At 40.0% G+C, this 20,763-nt stretch overlaps 1 pseudogene across 1 annotated transcript in view; it reads right to left on the bottom strand.

Moving 5' to 3' along the window:
* Positions 1 to 8,850: 8,850 nt before the first annotated feature.
* Positions 8,851 to 20,763, bottom strand: part of LOC308616364 (protocadherin alpha-1-like) — a 59,945-nt pseudogene continuing 48,032 nt past the window's right edge. Inside the window, exon 2 of the transcript in view lies at positions 8,851 to 11,226. The product of the transcript in view is annotated as a protocadherin alpha-1-like (transcript). The remainder of the gene's footprint in view (positions 11,227 to 20,763) is intronic.

Below are 20,763 nucleotides of genomic sequence, written 5' to 3'. Positions count from 1 at the left end.
ACCTAAAGAGACATTTCTCCAAAGAAGACATACAGACTGCCAACAAACACATGAAAGAATGCTCAACATCATTAATCATTAGAGAAATGCAAATCAAAACTACAATGAGATATCATCTCACACCAACCAGAATGGCCATCATCAAAAAATCTAGAAACAATAAATGCTGGAGAGGGTGTGGAGAAAAGGGAACACTCTTGCACTGCTGGTGGGAATGTGAATTGGTACAGCCACTATGGAGAACAGTATGGAGGTTCCTTAGAAAACTACAAATAGAACTACCATGTGACCCAGCAATCCCACTACTGGGCATATACCCTGAGAAAACCATAATTCAAAAAGAGTCATGTACCAAAATGTTCATTGCAGCTCTATTTACAATAGCCAGGAGATGGAAACAACCTAAGTGTCCATCATCAGATGAATGGATAAAGAAGATGTGGCACATATATACAATGGAATATTACTCAGCCATAAAAAGAAATGAAATTGAGCTATTTGTAATGAGGTGGATGGACCTAGAGTCTGTCATATAGAGTGAAGTAAGTCAGAAAGAGAAAGACAAATACCGTATGCTAACACATATATATGGAATTTAAGAAAAAAAGTGTCATGAAGAACCTAGGGGTAAGACAGGAATAAAGACACAGACCTACTAGAGAATGGACTTGAGGATATGGGGAGGGGGAAGGGTAAGCTGTGACAAAGCGAGAGAGTGGCATGGACATATATACACTACCAAACGTAAAATAGATAGCTGGTGGGAAGCAGCTGCATAGCACAGGGAGATCAGCTCAGTGCTTTGTGACCACCTAGAGGGGTGGGATAGGGAGGGTGGGAGGGAGGGAGACGTAAGAGGGAAGAGATATGGGAACATATGTATATGTATAACTGATTCACTTTGTTATAAAGCAGAAACTAACACACCATTGTAAAGCAATTATACTCCAATAAAGATGTAAAAAAAAAAGTTCCCTTTTCTACTACATTTGGATTTTCATTCAAGAACAGTATAATTGACCTCTTTTTAGTGTTAATTATTTGAGAATATCTTATTTTAATAATTCTCAGCTGTCCCCTTCATGCACAAACTATGAAAACATGATAAAGATAACATAGGAATAAAATAAAATTAATTGAGGGTGGGTCAGTGTTTAAAATGAAACACTGAATGAAAATAGAAGTTATTTTCAGTTACTCTGAGGAGGTCACAAACTTTGTTTTCAGCAAAGAGGAAAACAAAATTAACTGCAAGATTTATAGTGTCTGTAAAAGAAAAGAAAAATCCCTGCTAAAGAAAAACTACCTTTTCCTAGTACTGAAAACCAATGCTAATTTCTCCCTTTAGTCCAATATCTTAAGATACTTATTTACACCATCTATAAAGTATATACTTATATTAATCATACTCTAACAATGAACCCCAAGTAAACTGACTTAAGCAAAAAAGCAGAGCATCATTTATTGTCTTATGCATGGAAATAGACAATTATTTACCAGTTTCAGGAAGAGCAAAAATGACCAAAGTAACTTTTAGGCTACCTATTTTCAGGCCACATTTAGTGACTCTCAGCAGAAAAAAAAAAATGCCCTTTTCCTAATATCCCCAGCAAAAGTCCTAGAGTATCACTTCCCTTGACCCAGTTTAGATGATGTATCTTTCCTTTAGTCAATAGTTGTGATGGTTCTCACATTGGCCAGACATTGGTTGCTTATTCATTCTTGAAGCTAGGAGATGAAATCAGACATGCCTAAATTATGTGGACTGAAAATGAGGAGGTTGGTTCTCATGAAGACCAGTGCAAGAACTCATGTACCCAATTTCTCCTGGAGCTTAAACTGCACATAGCTGCAGACTGGCCATTATATCATTACATAGTTGCAATGCAACTGCATATTTGTAACACCCCGTAGTTTTTTTTATAATCAGTGGCCACTCTGGCTACTGTTGACATATTGAGGAATTATGTCTAGAATCCAGATATTAGCTCTAGGAAACATGGCTCGCTTAAGAGAATTTTTGTAATCCTATAAAGTAATTTTGCTAGATTTTGAGAATGACATGTCTGAAGGTATGAGGTACATTCTGCTGTTATTCAGGGTTTCTGAGGACCTAGAATGTCTCTCTCCCTTCCCTCAGAGAGATAGAGTACCATTGCGAGAAATCCAAGCACATTTCCCCTAATGGCGAAAGACACTGAGAAGCCATGCTCAACAAATACCACCAAGCTTGTATCTGTAGTGATTGGAATAGTAGCCCCCAAAAGATATATCCACCCAGAACCTTAAAAATGTGTCTTTACAACCCTCAGAATGGGAGAAAATATTTGCAAATGAAGCAACTGACAAAGGATTAATCTCCAAAATTTATAAACAGCTCCTGCAGCTCAATAGCAAAAAAACAAACAACCCAATCCAAAAATGGGCAGAAGACTTAAATAGGCATTTCTCCAAAGAAGATATACAGACTGCCAACAAACACATGAAAGAATGCTCAACATCATTAATCATTAGAGAAATGCAAATCAAAACTACAATGAGATATCATCTCACACCAGTCAGAATGGCCATCATCAAGAAATCTAGAAACAATAAATGCTGGAGAGGGTGTGGAAAAAAGGGAACACTCTTGCACTGCTGGTGGGAATGTGAATTGGTACAGCCACTATGGAGAACAGTATGGAGGTTCCTTAAAAAACTAAAAATAGAACTACCATATGACCCAGCAATCCCACTACTAGGCATATACCCTGAGAAAACCATAATTCCAAAAGAGACATGTACCAAAATGTTCATTGCAGCTCTATTCACAATAGCCCGGAGCTGGAAACAACCTAAGTGTCCATCATCGGATGAATGGATAAAGAAGAAGTGGCACATATATACAATGGAATATTACTCAGCCATAAAAAGAAACGAAACTGAGCTATTTGTAATGAGGTGGATAGACCTAGAGTCTGTCATACAGAGTGAAGTAAGTCAGAAAGAGAAAGACAAATACCGTATGCTAACACATATATACGGAATTTAAAAAAAAAAAAGTCATGAAGGACCTAGGGGCAAAATGGGAATAAAGACACAGACCTACTTGAGAATGGACTTGAGGATATGTGGAGGGGGAAGGGTAAGCTGTGACAAAGCGAAAGAGAGGCATGGACATATATACACTACCAAACGTAAGGTAGATAGATAGTGGGAAGCAGCCACAGAGCACAGGGAGATCAGCTCGGTGCTTTGTGACCGCCTGGAGGGGTGGGATGGGGAGGGTGGGAGGGAGGGAGATGCATGAGGGAAGGGATGTGGGAACAGATGTATATGTACGACTGATTCACTTTGTTATAAAGCAGAAACTAATTTAAAAATTTTAAAAAAAATGTGTCTTTATTTGGAATAGAGATCTTTACAGATATAAATAAGGTAACCTTAACCCTAGCATTATCCTAGATTTGGGTGGGCCACAAATCCAATGACAGGTGTCCTTATAAGAGACAGGAAAAGAGAAGATGCACAGAGACACACGAAAGAAGGAAATGTGAAGACTGAGGCAGAAATTGGAGGTATGCTGCCACAAGTCAAGGAATGACAGGAGCCACCAGAAACTGGAAGAGGCAAGGAAGAAGTCTCTCCTAGAGGCTTCAGAAGGAACATCACCCTGCCAACACCTTGTTGAACTTTTGGCCTCTAGAACTGTGAGAGAATAAATTTCTGTTGTTTCAAGCCCCCAAGTTTGTGGTAACTTGTTGCAGCTGCACTACAAAACTAATATACTATCCATTGCTACAATTATATCCTTTGCCCTTATCAAAGCAAACTGTCAATTCCTTAAGATTTATGTGCCTGAGCATTTATTCTTGAAAAATCCTCATTCAGGTCTTTCACAAAACTACAACAAGCCCCAGAAGGAAAAAAACAAGAAGAGGAAATGGATGCTAGGTAAGAAAAACAAAAAAGAAGAAGAGGTGCCTAAAACATTTTAAATTCCATTTATTATTTTTCTTCTCCTGCTTTTTATATAAAAATAAATCACTACACAATAATTTTTTCCATGGAATCCAAGTTACCTCATCTACTTAACGGTCAGATACCTTAGTGAAAGGGTGAATAATAATGTTCTCCTATCAGTTGTATTACCTGTTGTAATGCTCTCCTCTTAAAATGTATTCTATTCACATTAGCTTAATGGCAATGGAACCCCAATGACAATGTTGCTGTATATTGACTATTTCCATTCTACCTCTAAAGTAAACACAATTTTATTTCTGACTTCTGCAAAGTCCTCTGTGGTTATGGAAGACTGCCTAGGACAGCTTTTCTCCACATGCTGGCTCAGCATCCCAGAATGCTTTGATTTATGGCATCTCAACATCAACCTGTACTTCCATAAATGCTGCAATGGGAAAAGACAACAGAAGACAGTCTTGCACTGGCAATTATCTACTTCTGCTTCAAAGTGATATACATCATGCACATTTCATTGATCAAAGAAAATCACAGCTCAAGGTAGCAAGGAAGTGAAATCCTCCAGTGTTCCCAGAAGGGGGAAGACAGAAATATTAATAGTGGCTACCAATATAAACAACTATCTCTCATTCTCATCTATTTGTATGCTTGACTGACCACAAGTCTCAAAGGTACTTGAAGTGATACCTAACTTCTCTAATCACTTATTGTTATACTAGAAACTAGAATTACAGTTCTAATCTTAGAAAGGAAGTTTTCTGAAAAAGAAGGAACGTATCAAGAAATAGTCTTCTCAGGTGTACTTTCTTGTACTTTAGGTAATGTAAACGTAATATTCCCCTACAAATGAAATTACATTAGCATCATCATACCAAGGTAATTTGATAATAAAATTGCAATTCCTAAAATCATAGTCATGCAACTGAAATTCAATACTGAAATTGAATAATCAAAAGATAATAATATATGTTTTACTAATATTTTACTGAAAGTAATCATAGTTTTTATTTCCATTGGGATGTTTTTTGGAGCCTTCATAGAAAAATGAAAATATTATTTTCAGTATTAACAGCATGATGATTTTGCCTAGTTTTTCAGATGGACAGCAAAGGTGTGAAGCTGCCAACTTTAATGGATTATTAATATTAACCAAAACTAATCCAATTGCATAACAATGATTATAACATGGTAATAAGATCTCAGCAAATATAACTTCACCTTTTCAGGATTTGACAATTTTTAAGTCAATAAATTTCCTAAATGAATGACTAGCTTGAATTATAAACATACCATGAAATAAGTACCAAAAAATAAATTTTCCATAAATCTATATTAGTCTAAGTTTTTATTACTACTAAATTGTTCAACGAATACATATTAATGATAGCAAAGAATGGTGGAAAAGTAGAAAAATATGGCAACTGGGTCATCTTTATAAAGAAGAAAAGAGGAAGAAATACATTTCCTGGAAGAAATCTCGTAAAGGAAGACAAAACTATTGAAAGTTGGCACAAAGATTCTGGATGGCACAAGAATATTAACTACCAATGGGAAATCCATTCATATTTATATAAAAATAAATATTAAGTAACAACACCACTCCATAATCACCTTTTCCTCCATCCTAGAAGTACCTTTTCATTTAAAAAAATCACTTTTTTTTTTTTTTTGCGGTACACGGACCTCTCACTGTTGTGGCCTCTCCCGTTGCGGAGTACAGGCTCCGGATGCGCAGGCTCAGTGGCCATGGCTCATGGGCCCAGCCGCTCCGCGGCATGTGGGATCTTCCCGGACCGGGGCATGAACCCGTGTCCCCTGCATCGGCAGGCGAACTCTCAACCACTGCGCCACCAGGGAAGCCCTAAAAAAATCACTTTTCAAACTTTGTAATCTTAAACCCCCTTTTTTTGGTTTAGTAGTCATTAACAAAAATTTGAGATTCACCTCCAAGTTAATACCTTCAAATAACCCAGAAAATTTAAACCTTTACAACAATAATCATAATACAGAAAGAAATGTTTGTCTGTTCTTAGATCCATAATGCATCATCTAAAAATTTTTTGACAGTGATCCCAATGTAGCTGTGTGAAGGCATGCCTGAATCTCTTCAGGCCAAATTTAAAGGGCTATTGGTATTTATCAAGTGATGTCCAATTCCATTAGAAATCTTATTATTAACCTCTCAGTGAAGTACTGTTAGATAATTGATTTTTCAACCTATATAAATTCTCGAAGAAACAAGTTGTGCCATTCTAGCTTCAAATGTCAACCTCTAACTCAAGTTTTTTTGGCTTGATAAAATAAATATGTTTACGTTCTCCATACTGTTTATGATTTTTCAGTTTGGCCTTAAAACGTAGTTTCCTCTATCCCTCCTAATCTTTTGATCATTTTAGTTCCCCTTTCCAGAGAATTTTCCATCTACTTGATTATATTTTCATTAGTTGAGGCAATGAGAATTACATATAATTTTCTGAGTGCAAATTGCGTAAAGAAGGAAAGCCCACATCTGTTTTTTTCCAGAAAACTTGCTAATAACAGTCAGCATTATACTGCCTATTTGTTAAAAGTCATGAATAGAATGAGATCCTCCTTTATAGACACCTTGTTTAGACAAAGAAAACTGAAAAGGCAATATTACACCAATGTAAGTATTTTCATAACACAATTGTTCTTTTAAACAGGTTACAATGTGGTCCCCTTGAAGCCAAGGACCTCTCCTATCTTGTTTCATTCTTGCTAGGTCCCTAGTTTCTACAGCAGGACTTAGTTTGCAGTAGGCTCTCCATGTGTGCTTGTGTTCTGATCCATCAGTAAATATATTCAGTGTCCCTAGAGAAACTCCTAAGCCTGGACATGGGGACATAGGTAATGTGAATTTGGGAACAGAAATTATTTTTGTGACTCCTTAATTTATCTTGACCAGTTTTATAATCTTGCAAAGTTTATCTCATATTTAAAGGAGCTGGAAACTTTTCTTGGCAATGTGAAATCTAAAATTATTATTTATTATTTGCTGATTTTTGCCAAAAGCCTGGGTGGGTATGATAATTAATATTTGAAAAGTTACAGAAACATACTCACTGCCTGTTTCTTAAAGCACTCTAAGCAACAGCACTATATCAATTAAAATATCTAGAAACAACTACTAAATTATAGTAATTTCTTATAGAATGCTTTCACAAGGGGACTTCCAAGGGACTTTTTCTGCATTTTTATTTAAATGTTTGCAAACAAAAATATATGCATTTAATACTTGTGTAGTTTCAGAATTAAACATAGGAAATAAAATTTAATATTATGCTCTTGACTTAATGACTAGCATATATAATAATATTTATAACAAATATGTTTCAGCTGGTTTTGCAAAACTGCTATCAAACATACTGTTCAGGATATTGCTAAACCCTTATATAATGACCAGTAATCAACTCTGAATTTACAGCAGGAAGAGAGGAGTTTTTTCTCTCTTAAAGAGTTGGTACAGAGAATTTCCTTTTATTCTTCTTTTTTATATTTCTGTACTTACTTCCAGGAAGGTGAGTATTAGGATTTGCACTCAGCCTATGATTGATTTTTTGATAAATTGTTCCCACTCTTCTCTTGATCTTTTACTTTGGCTTTTAAACAGACTTTTTAAAATTGCTCTTGTAAATATCTTCCATTGTAAGCTACCTTAAATATTTTATAAAAGGCAATGAAGTCCATTAGAACAAGCAAGTTCTAGATATCCTTGGGAAATCTGGAGAAAACTTAGTAAAAATACTGAACTTAAATTTTCTGAGCCTCAGCACTTTCATCCACAAAGTGAGACTAAAGTATGCACTTCACAAAGTTATTGGAAAGGTTGAGAGAAGTAAAAATAAAGTGTCTTAGGGCTTCCCTGGTAGCGCAGTGGTTAAGAATCCGCCTGCAAACGCAGGGGACACGGGTTTGTGCCCCGGTCCAGGAAGATCCCACATGCCGCGGAGCAACTAAACCCATTCACCGCAACTACTGAGCCCACGCTCTACAGTCCGCGAGCCACAACTACTGAAGCCCGCGTGCCTATAGCCCGTGCTCTGCAACAAGAGAAGCCACTGCAATGAGAAGCCCGCGCACCGCAACAAAGAGTAGCCCCCGCTCGCTGCAACTAGAGAAAGCTCTCGTGCAGCAACGAAGACCCAACGCAGCCAAAAATAAATAAATTAAATAAATAAATTTAAAAGTAAATAAATAAAGTGTCTTAGAACATTTGTGAGTAAATGGAAGGTGCTAAGTGTTTCCTAACCAGATCCTATACTAAAAACTTCATTCCATGCTAAGCTTTCTAGAACCAGGAGAACTCAGAGTCGTTGGCATCAGGATACTGATCATAAAAGCAACGAAAAAAATAGTTGTATATTTTAACATAAAAATTAAAATATCACCCTACAAATATCTTTTAAATTATTTTTGTTTAAAACGATTTTTTTAATTGCCCACTTTGAAACGCAAAACCTTAAGGGAAGGCAGATGGTTTCTGTAAATCTGCCGATAATTTTTTGTCCAGGGCTTGACATTTCATTCCAAGCTACAAATAAACTTGAAAATGACAATGTATTTAACTACGTTAAGATTCTGTGTTAAATATGATCAAGACTGCTTAATATTTCAGTATTCTTTCAGAAGTATCCTACTATTTGATCCAAGGAATATGGCAATTTGTTCCTACATTAGTTTTTTTGTTGTTTGATTCCAAGTTCTATTCAAGATGCAGCTATAAGTAATAGAATAAATATCTACAATAAATGGTAAGATTTGTTGCGATTTTAGTGAACACTTGGAATACATCTTTTAAAGTGACATTTGAAAAGATGGTTAGATAAGTAAAAATTTTTAAAAACTAAAGCCAAAGCTTGGAAGTTGAACTTATATTACCGAATTTGTTTCTGGATGTTCATTTCTTCCCGACGTGCTCAGACCTGGACAAAGACCGGGGCTGAAGGCCATGAGGTTGGTCTTGGGCGGCCCCTCTCCAGAAAACACCCTCTGCCGCCTCTGCTGCGAGTAAGACCAGCTCCCCACCGCGCTGGAGCACACCAGCGTGGGCTTCCCGGGGCCGCACGCGCCCTCGCTGGGCGGCGCCGAGCACCGCAGCGCCGTGTACAGCAGCAGCGTGAGCACCAACAGGCTGGACACCGCGCAGATGGCGATGATCAGGTACACTTTCACATTCACCAGAGCGGCCTCCGCGCCAGCGGCGCCCGTCGACGCCCGCGAAGAGGCCTTGGGCGCCTGGCCGCTGTCCTCCAGCGACAGCAGCACGGTGGCCGTGGCCGTCAGCGCCGGCTCGCCGTGGTCCTTCACCAGCATCAGCAGGCGCTGGCGCGGCGCGTCCGCCTCGTCCAGGGCGCGCGTCGTGCTGATCTCGCCCGTGTACAGCCCCACGCGGAACGGGCTGCGCGCGCCACTCGCCGCCGGCTGCAGCTCGTACGACAGCCACGCGTTGTAGCCCGAGTCCGCGTCCACCGCGCGCACCTTCGCCACCACGTGGCCCGCGCCCACCGACCGAGCCACCAGCTGGCTCAGTGCTCCCCCCCTGCCGCCCGGCCCGGGCAGCAGCAGCGCGGGCGCGTTGTCTTCTCGTCCAGCACGAACACCTGCAGCATCACGTTGCTGCCCAGAGGCGGCACGCCCGCGTCGCGCGCACTCACCTGGAACTGCAGCAGCTCCAGCTCCTCGTGATCCAGAGGCTGCAGCGCGTACACCTTGCCGCTCTCCGCGTGCACCGACACGTAGCTCGACAGCGCTCGCTCGCCCACCCGCCGCTCCACCAGCGAGTAGGACACCAGCGCGTTCTCCTGTGCGTCCGCGTCCCGCGCCGACACCGTGAAGATGTGGCAGCCGGGCGGGTTGTTCTCCTTCACCAACACCGTGTACTCGGGCTGCGCGAACGCGGGCGCGTTGTAGTTCACGTCGGCCACCTCCACGGACACGCTGGCTGTGACCGACAGGGAAGGCGAGCCCGCACCCCTCGCGGTCACCACCACCTCATAGTTCTCCACACTCTCGCGATCCAGGGCGCTGTCCAGCACCAGCGAATAGTAATTCTTGAAGGTGGACACCAGTTTGAAGGGCACATGGGGCGTCAGGGTGCAGGTCACCTACCCATTGACACCAGAGTCACGGTCAGACAAGGAGATGAAGGCGATGACGATGCTGAGTGGAGACTCCTCTCTTACAGGCAAAGACGGATGTGACCGCCAGTTCCGGAGCATTATCATTTACATCCAGCACTTTCACTAAAACCTTGCAGTGATTTGACATTGGAGGACCTCCTTTATCAACTGTTTTTTACCTGAATTTCGTAGGATTTCGTTTCTTCATAATCCAGTCTACCAATTAGCCTAATTTCTCCTGAGCTGGAATCAATTTTGAATTTTTGTTTTTTTGTTTGTTTATGTTGAGAAACATCATTGCCAAAAGAAAGACAATTTCGCCGTTTACACTTTTGTCAGCGTCAGAGGCGTTTAATGTGGTCATTAATGTTCCAGTTGCTGGAACATTAGTCGTATCTAATAAGTGTACTCTGTACACGGCCTGGGCAAACCATGGGGCGTTATCATTATCGTTGAGCACCATGATCGGCAGCTGAACTGTACCTTCTAGTTCTGGTTTGCCCCCATCAGTGGCTGTCAATAATAAACGAAGTTCTGGTGTATCTTCTCTATCCACAGACTTCTTCAATTCAGGCGAAAGTGACTTACTCAGTTCATCACTTGCCTGTACATCCAAAGAGAAATAATCACTGGAGCTGAGAGTGTATGTTAGAAAAGCGTTGGTACCAATGTCTGCATCAGCAGCGCCCTCTATCGGGAAACGTGAATCCAGCAGCCTAGATTCAGGAATAAATAGCCTTTGTACTATCACTCTAAAGACCTGTGGATTATCATTAACGTCCTTCACCTCCACCTCCACATGCAACACCTGCAGCGGCCTGTCCACGATCACCTCCAGGTGGATACTATATTTCGTGTTCTGCTCGCATAGCTCCTCCCGGTCAATCCAAGAATTCACAAACAAAATGCCGTTCTGCAGATTTACCTCCAGAAAGTCCCCGCGGCTTTTGGACGCCACCCAGAACAGGTATGGCACCAACTCGGCCAGCTCCAGCCCCAGGTCCTGAGCGATGCGGCCCACGAAGGTGCCGTGTTTGGCCTCTTCAGGGTCCGAGTAGTGGATCTGGCCGCTGCAAGCCCCCCAGGCTGCGAAGAGCAGAAGTGAGAGCAGCAGGCACCGGCCTCCCTAGCCATCTCTCCTTGAAAACAGCATCGCAAAAGCACTACTCCTTTCCTACCATTCTCACTTTACTTTAAAATCTTGCCTTTTTTTCCCCTTCATATTTGAAATAATTTATCTCCTTACATTTTTGTCTTCTCTCCAGCAGTGACAAAATGGGGCTTCCTTCTTTAGTTTTTGGTAATCAGTATATGGAATCTCAAGTGACCCTAAGTGCCAAAAGAATCCTGAAAGAGAAGAACAAAGTTGGAGGACTCACACTTCCTGATTTCAAAACTTGCTACAAAGCTACAGTAATCAAAACAGTGTGGTATTGTCATAAAGACAGACATATAGACCAATGGAATAGAACAGAGAGCCCAGAAATAAATCCTTACATATATGGTCAGACAATTTTCAACAAAAGTGTTAAGACTATTCAATGGGAGGAAAGACAGTCTTTTCAACAAATGGTGCTGGGAAAACAGGAAATCCACATGCAAAAGAATGAAGTTGTACCCTTACTTAACACCACATACAAACATTAACTCAAATAGATCCATAACCTAAATGTAAGACCTAAAACTGTAAAATTCTTAGAAGAAGATAGGGCAAAAGCTTCATGACATTGGGTTTGGTGGTGATTCCTTGGATATGGTACAGGCAACAAAATTTTAAAAACAGACAAATTAGACTTCATAAAAGGTGAAAATTTTTTCCATCAAAAGACACTGTCAAGGACTTCCAGTTTCTAGTTCTGAATTTAAGGGGATTTGAAATCACCACTCCAACAAATAAAAAGCTGAGCAGACTGAAAAAAATCAACAACTCTTCTTGGCTGTGTAAGAGAGGGGAGGACACAGGGCAAACCACTACCCCCAAAATTAAAGAGACAGGGAAATACAGGAAGTCACAGATTACTTACTGGCACAGAGACCCAAGAGCAGAAGCCACTGTGGAAACCAGAGCTGGAGCAGGAATATCTGAACTGCAATAGACAAATTGCTGGAGACTCAATGTAGATGGGGGGGAAGCAGTCATGAGGGGGACTCAAAATGTTTTGAAATTTACCTCCAGGAGCCTGACCAGATTCCCACAGTAAATATCAGAGAAAAATCCCCCTCATGCTTCTGGCAGTGGGAGGGGGAAATGAACCATTTTGAAATGTATTCTGTTCTTAACAAGGCCTTCCCTCAGGGAAACTAATTGTTGGTTTATTATCAGAGCCAATTCCAACAGGCTCTAGCTTTCTGTGAGGGAGAAGAAAAATACCCAATTCCAGGGCATTCTAGCCATTCTGTCTGACATGGGGTGGAGGGGAATGAGAAACACTTGTGAAATTCATAGTTCAGAAGCGTAATATCACTAGAAGACTGAGATCTAACCATAGGACTATAGAATGCTTCCTCTCTTCCCCCACCTCAACACCTCATTATTACTAGGCTTTTTATAGCAGTTCCTTCTGCCTGGTATATCATGTCCAGCTATCAACAAAAAATTATGAGACATAGCAAAAGGGGTGGGGGGAACTCCACAATTTGAAGAGCAGAGCAAATATCAGAACCAGACTTGACAGGGATGTTGGAATTATCAGACTGGTAATTTAAATCAGCTATGATTAATATGCTAATGGCTCCAATGGATAAAGTAGACAGCATGTAAGAAAAGAAGAGATGGTCAATGTAAACAGAGATGGAAATGCTAAGAAAGAACCAAAAAGAGTGGGAGGGAGGGAGATGCAAGAGGGAAGAGATATGGGAACATATGTATATGTATAACTGATTCACTTTGTTATAAAGCAGAAATTAACACACTATTGTAAAGCAATTATACTCCAATAAAGAAGTTAAAAAAAACAAAAAGAAATATTAGAGCCCATTTTTGAAGAAAAAAACCCATTTAAAAGAAAATGTAACAGAAATGAAAGATGACTTTGATGGGATCAGTAGTAGATTGGACATGGATGAGGAAAGAATCTCTGAGCTAGAGGATATATCAATAGATTCCCCAAAAACCAAAAAGCAAAGAGAACAAAAATTGAAAAAACAGAACAGAAAATCCAAGGACTGTGGGACAACTTTAAAAAAGGTATAGCATTAAAAAAAGGGGGGAGGGGTGTATAACATACTCATAGTGGGAATACCAGAAGAAAGAGAGAAAGGAAAAGAAGAAATATTTGAAATAATAATGACCGGGAATTTCCTCCAAATTAATTTCAGACATCAAATCACAGATCCAGGAAGCTCAGATAACACCAAGCAGAATAAACACCAAAAAATCTGCACCTGGCATATCAATTTCAAACTATAGAAAATCAAAGATTAAATAAAAATCCTGTTATTTTACTACAGCTTTATGTTACCATCAGGAGAAACTGGGTGAAAGGTACACAGGATCTCTCTGTATTATTTCTTACAACTGAATTTGAATGTATAATAATCTCAAAATAAAAAGTTTAATTGAAAAAACATCCTGAAAGAAGCCAGAGGGAAAATACACTTTACTTATAGAGGAACAAAGATAAAAATTACATCTCACTTCTCCTCAAAAACCATAAGAACATTCTCAACTTGATAATGAGAATCCATGACAAACGTATAAATAACATTATACTTAATTGTGAAGAACTGAATGTCTTCAACCTCAGATTGGGAACAAGGCAAAGATATCTGGTCTCACTACTCTTATTTGTTTTAGCATAGTGAAGGAAGTTCTACTCTGTGCCATAAACCAAGACAAGGAAATAAGAGGCATATAGATGAGAAAGAAAGAAAACTGTCCCTATTTACAGGGGCAGTAAAAAATCTCCTAGAAAAGTGAATTCAGCAATGTCACAGAAAACAAGATAAACATACAAAAATGAATGTATTTCCATATGATAACAATGAAAATATACATACCAAAATTAAATTTAAAATACAATACCATTTACAATTAGCTCAAAAAAGATACTTAGGTGTAAGTGTATTCTGTATTCTGAAAACTACAAAACACTAATGAAAGAAATTGAAGAATATCTAAAGTGGAGAGACCTACTGTGTTCATGAATTGGATGACTCGACACTTCATGGAGAAATGTCAATTTTCCCTGAATTAACATATAGATTTAACACAATTCCTATCAAAATCTCAACAAGATTTTCTATAGATATAGACAAGATTACATGGAATAACAAAGGAACTATAATACTTGAAGCAATTTTTAAAAACAATAAAAAAGTAGAAGGAATCAGTGTATCCTATTATTTATTATACAGCTACAGAAATCAAGACTGTGTTATTGGTAGATAAATAGACAGGTAGATCAAGGGAACAAAATAAATAATCCAAAAATAGACGCATGCTAATGTGCTGAACTAACTGAATTTTGACAAAGTTGCAAAAGCAATTAAATACAGGAAAGATAGCTTTTCCAGCAAATAGTGTTAGAGCAATTGGACTTTATTAGGAAAAACAAACAAACAAAAAACCCCTGTCTAAGTCTCATATCTTACACTAAAATCAATTCAAAATGGATCATGAACCTAAAAGTAAAACATAAAACTCTAAAACTTTTAGAAAAAAATATAGGAGAAAATCTTTAGGATCTAAGGGTAGGCAAAGAGTTCTTAGACTTGACACCAAAAGCACAGTCTGTAAAAGAGCACAGGCGGACTTCCGGGTAAGATGGCGGAAGAGTAAGACGCGGAGATCACCTTCCTCCCCACGGATACACCAGAAATACAGCTACACGTGGAACAACTCCTACAGAACACCTACTGAATGCTGGCAGAAGACCCCAGACCTCCCAAAAGGCAAGAAACTCCCCACATACCTGGGTAGGGCAAAGCGGAGAGATTCCCGCACAGAGGATCGGTGCCGAGCGGCACTCACCAGCCCGAGAGGCTTGTCTGCTCGCCCGCCAGGGCGGGCGGCGCTGGAAGCTGAGGCTCGGGCTTCGGTCAGAGCGCAGGGAAAGGACTGGAGCTGGCGGCGAGAACTCATCCTGAAGGGGGCTAATGTGCCACAGCTAGCCGGCAGGGAGTCCGGGAAAACTCTGGAGCTGCCGAAGAGGCAAGAGACTTTTTCTTCCCTCTTGGTTTCCTGGTACGCGAGGAGAGGGGATTAAGAGCGCTGCTTAAAGGGGCTCCACAGACGGGCGCGAGTCACGACTGAAAGCGCGGAGTCCAGTGACGGGCGTGGGACGCTGGGGCTGCTGCTGCCGCCGCCAAGAAGCCTGTGTGCGAGCGCAGGTCACTGTCCACACCGCCCTTCCGGGAGCCTGTGCAGCCCGCCACTGCCGGGGTCCCGGGATCCAGGGGCGGCTTCCCTGGGAGAACGCACGGCGCGCCTCGGGCTGGTGCAACGTCACGCCGAACTCTGCCGCTGCAGGCTCGCCCCGCACTCCGTGCCCCTCCCTCCCGCGCGGCCTGAGTGAGCCAGAGTCCCTGAAGAGGCTGCTCCTTTAACCCTGTCCTGTCTGAGCGGAGAACAGACGCCCTCCGGCGACCTACACGCAGAGGCGGGGCCAAATCCAAAGCTGAGACCCAGGAGCTGTGAGAACAAAGAAGAGAAAGGGAAACCTCTCCCAGCAGCCTCAGAAGCAGCGGATTAAAGCTCCACAATCAACTTGATGTACCCTGCATCTGTGGAATACATGAATAGACAACAAATCATCCCAAATTGAGGAGCCAGGAGTCAGTGCTGTGCCTCTGAGGTGGGAGAGCCAACTTCAGGACACTGGTCCACAAGAGACCTCCCAGCTCCACATAATATCAAACGGCGAAAATCTTCCAGAGATCTCCATCTCAACACCAGCACCCAGCTTCACTCAACGACCAGCAAGCTACAGTGCTGGACACCCTATGCCAAACAACTAGCAAGACAGGAACACAACGCCACCCATTAGCAGAGAGGTGGCCTAAAATCATAAAAAGTCCGCAGACACCCCAAAACACACCACCAGACGTGGACCTGCCCACCAGAAAGACAAGATCCAGCCTCATTCACCAGAACACAGGCACTAGTACCTTCCACCAGGAAGCCTACACAACCCACTAAACCAACCTTAGCCACTGGGGACAGACACCAAAAACAACGGGAACTACGAACCTGCAGCCTGCAAAAAGGAGACCCCAAACACAGTAACATAAGCAAAATGAGAAGACAGAAAAACACACAGCAGGAGAAGGAACAAGATAAAAACCCACCAGACCTAACAAATGAAGAGGTAATAGGCAGTCTACCTGAAAAAGAATTCAGAATAATGATGGTAAAGATGATCCAAGATTCTATTTCCCAGATCCAAAATCTTGGAAATAGAATAGACAAAATGCAAGAAACAGTGAACAAGGACCTAGAAGAACTAAAGACGAATCAAGCATCAATTAAAAACACAATACATGAAATAAAAAATACTCTAGATGGTATCAATAGCAGAATAACTGAGGCAGAAGAACGGATAAGTGAGGTGGAAGATAAAATAGTGGAAATAACTGCTGCAGAGCAAAATAAAGAAAAAAGAATGAAAAGAACAGAGGACAGTCTCAGAGACCTCTGGGACAACATTAAACGCACCAACATTCGAATTATAGGGGTTCCAGAAGAAGAAGAGAAAAAGAAAGGGACTGAGAAAATATTTGAAGAGATTATAGTTGAAAACTTCCCTAATATGGGAAAGGAAATAGTTAATCAAGTCCAGGAAGCACAGAGAGTCCCATACAGAATAAATCCAAGGAGAAATATGACAAGACACATATTAATCAAACTGTCAAAAATTAAACACAAAGAAATCATATTAAAAGCAGCAAGGCAAAAACAACAAATAACACACAAGGGAATCCCCATCAGGATAACAGCTGATCTATCAGCAGAAACTCTACAAGCCAGAAGGGAGTGGCAGGACATAATTAAAGTGATGAAGGAGAAAAACCTGCAACCAAGATTACTCTACCCAGCAAGGATCTCATTCAGATTTGATGGAGAAATTAAAACGTTTACAGACAAGCAAAAGCTGAGAGAGTTCAGCACCACCAAACCAGCTTTACAACAAATGCTAAAGGAACTTCTCTAGGCAAGAAACACAACAGAAGGAAAAGACCTACAATAACGAACCCAAAACAATTAAGAAAATGGGAATAGGAACATACATATCGATAATTACCTTAAATGTAAATGGACTAAATGCTCCCACCAAAAGACACAGATTGGCTGAATGGATACAAAAACAAGACCCATATATATGCTGTCTACAAGAGACCCACTTCAGACCTACAGACACATACAGACTGAAAGTAAGGGGATGGAAAAAGATATTCCATGCAAATGGAAACCAAAAGAAAGCTGGAGTAGCAATTCTCATATCAGACAAAATAGACTTTAAAATAAAGACTACTAGAAGAGACAAAGAAGGACACTACATAATGATCAAGGGATCGATCCAAGAAGAAGATATAACAATTGTAAATATTTATGCACCAAACATAGGAGCACCTCAATACATAAGGCAAATACTAACAGCCATAAAAGGAGAAATAGACAGTAACACACTCATAGTAGGGGACTTTAACACCCCACTTTCACCAATGGACAGATCTTCCAAAATGAAAATAAATAAGGAAACACAAGCTTTAAATGATACATTAAACAAGATGGACTTAATTGATATTTATAGGACATTCCATCCAAAAACAACAGAATACACATTTTTCTCAAGTGCTCATGGAACATTCTCCAGGATAGATCATATCTTGGGTCACAAATCAAGCCTTAGTAAATTTAAGAAAATTGAAATTGTATCAAGTGTCTTTTCTGACCACAATGCTATGAGACTAGATATCAATTACAGGAAAAGAGCTGTAAAAAATACAAACACATGGAGGCTAAACAATACACTACTTAATAACGAAGTGATAACTGAAGAAATCAAAGAGGAAATTTAAAAATACCTAGAAACAAATGACAATGGAGACACGACGACCCAAAACCTATGGGATGCAGCAAAAGCAGTTCTAAGAGGGAAGTTTATAGCAATACAATCCCACCTTAAGAAACAGGAAACATCTCGAATAAACAACCTAACCTTGCACCTAAAGCAATTAGAGAAAGAAGAACAAAAACATCCCAAAGTTAGCAGAAGGAAAGAAATCATAAAAATCAGAACAGAAATAAATGAAAAAGAAATGAAGGAAACGATAGCAAAGATCAATAAAACTAAAAGCTGGTTCTTTGAGAAGATAAACAAAATTGATAAACCATTAGCCAGACTCATCAAGAAAAGAAGGGAGAAGACTCAAATCAATAGAATTAGAAATGAAAAAGGAGAAGTAACAACTGACACTGCAGAAATACAAAAGATCATGAGAGATTACTACAAGCAACTCTATGCCCATAAAATGGACAACCTGGAAGAGATGGACAAATTCTTAGAAATGCACAACCTCCCAAGACTGACTCAGGAAGAAATAGAAAATATGAATAGACCAATCACAAGCACTGAAATTGAAACTGTGATTAAAAATCTTCCATCAAACAAAAGCCCAGGACCAGATGGCTTCACAGGCGAATTCTATCAAACATTTAGAGAAGAGCTAACACCTATCCTTCTCAAACTCTTCCAAACAATATCAGAGGAAGGAACACTCCCAAACTCATTCTACGAGGCCACCATCACCTTGATACCAAAACCAGGCAAGGATGTCACAAAGAAAGAAAACTACAGGCCAATATCACTGATGAACATAGATGCAAAAATCCTCAACAAAATACTAGCAAACAGAATCCAACAGCACATTAAAAGGATCATACACCATGATCAAGTGGGGTTTATTCCAGGAATGCAAGGATTCTTCAATATACGCAAATCAGTCAATGTGATACACCATATTAACAAGTTGAAGGAGAAAAACCATATGATCATCTCAATAGATGCAGAGAAAGCTTTCGACAAAATTCAACACCCATTTATGATAAAAACCCTGCAGAAAGTAGGCATAGAGGGAACTTTCCTCAACATCATAAAGGCTATATATGACAAACCCACAGCCAACATTGTCCTCAATGGTGAAAAACTGAAACCATTTCCACTAAGATCAGGAACAAGACAAGGCTGCCCACTCTCACCACTCTTATTCAACATAGTTTTGGAAGTTTTAGCCACAGCAATCAGAGAAGAAAAGGAAATAAAAGGAATTCAAATTGGAAAAGAAGAAGTAAAGCTGTCACTGTTTGCAGATGACATGATACTATACATAGAGAATCCTAAAGATGCTACCGAAAAACTACTAGAGCTAATCAATGAATTTGGTAAAGTAGCAGGATACAAAATTAATGTACAGAAATCTCTGGCATTCCTGTACACTAATGATGAAAAATCTGAAAATGAAATCAAGAAAACACTCCCATTTACCATTGCAACAAAAAGAATAAAATATCTAGGAATAAACCTACCTAAGGAGACAAAAGACCTGTATGCAGAAAATTATAAGACACTGATGAAAGAAATTAAAGATGATACAAATAGATGGAGAGATATACCATGCTCCTGGATTGGAAGAATCAATATTGTGAAAATGACTCTACTACCCAAAGCAATCTACAGATTCAATGCAATCCCTATCAAACTACCACTGGCATTTTTCACAGAACTAGAACAAAAAATTTCAAAATTTGTTTGGAAAAACAAAAGACCCCGAATAGCCAAAGCAATCTTGAGAACGAAAAACGGAGCTGGAGGAATCAGGCTCCCTGACTTCAGACTATACTACAAAGCTACAGTAATCAAGACAGTGTGGTACTGGCATAAAAACAGAAAGATAGATCAGTGGATCAGGATAGAAAGCCCAGAGATAAACCCACGCACATATGGCCAACTTATCTTTGATAAAGGAGGCAGGAATGTACAGTGGAGAAAGGACAGCCTCTTCAATAAGTGGTGCTGGGAAAACTGGACAGGGACATGTAAAAGTTTGAGATTAGATCATTCCCTAACACCATACACAAAAATAAGCTCAAAATGGATTAAAGACTTAAATGTAAGGCCAGAAACTATCAAACTCTTAGAGGAAAACATAGGTAGAACACTCTATGACATAAATCACAGCAAGGTCCTTTTTGACCCACCTCCTAGAGAAATGGAAATAAAAACAAAGATAAACAAATGGGACCTAATGAAACTTCAAAGCTTTTTCACAGCAAAGGAAACCATAAACAAGACCAAAAGACAACCCTCAGAATGGGAGAAAATATTTGCAAATGAAGCAACTGACAAAGGATTAATCTCCAAAATTTATAAACAGCTCCTGCAGCTCAATAGCAAAAAAACAAACAACCCAATCCAAAAATGGGCAGAAGACTTAAATAGGCATTTCTCCAAAGAAGATATACAGACTGCCAACAAACACATGAAAGAATGCTCAACATCATTAATCATTAGAGAAATGCAAATCAAAACTACAATGAGATACCATCTCACACCAGTCAGAATGGCCATCATCAAGAAATCTAGAAACAATAAATGCTGGAGAGGGTGTGGAAAAAAGGGAACACTCTTGCACTGCTGGTGGGAATGTGAATTGGTACAGCCAC

The sequence above is a fragment of the Mesoplodon bidens genome, assembly GCF_964165515.1.
Source record: "Mesoplodon bidens genome assembly, chromosome: 4".
Classification (NCBI taxonomy): Eukaryota; Metazoa; Chordata; class Mammalia; order Artiodactyla; family Ziphiidae; genus Mesoplodon; species Mesoplodon bidens.
This window is presented reverse-complemented; position numbering and strand designations above follow the sequence as displayed.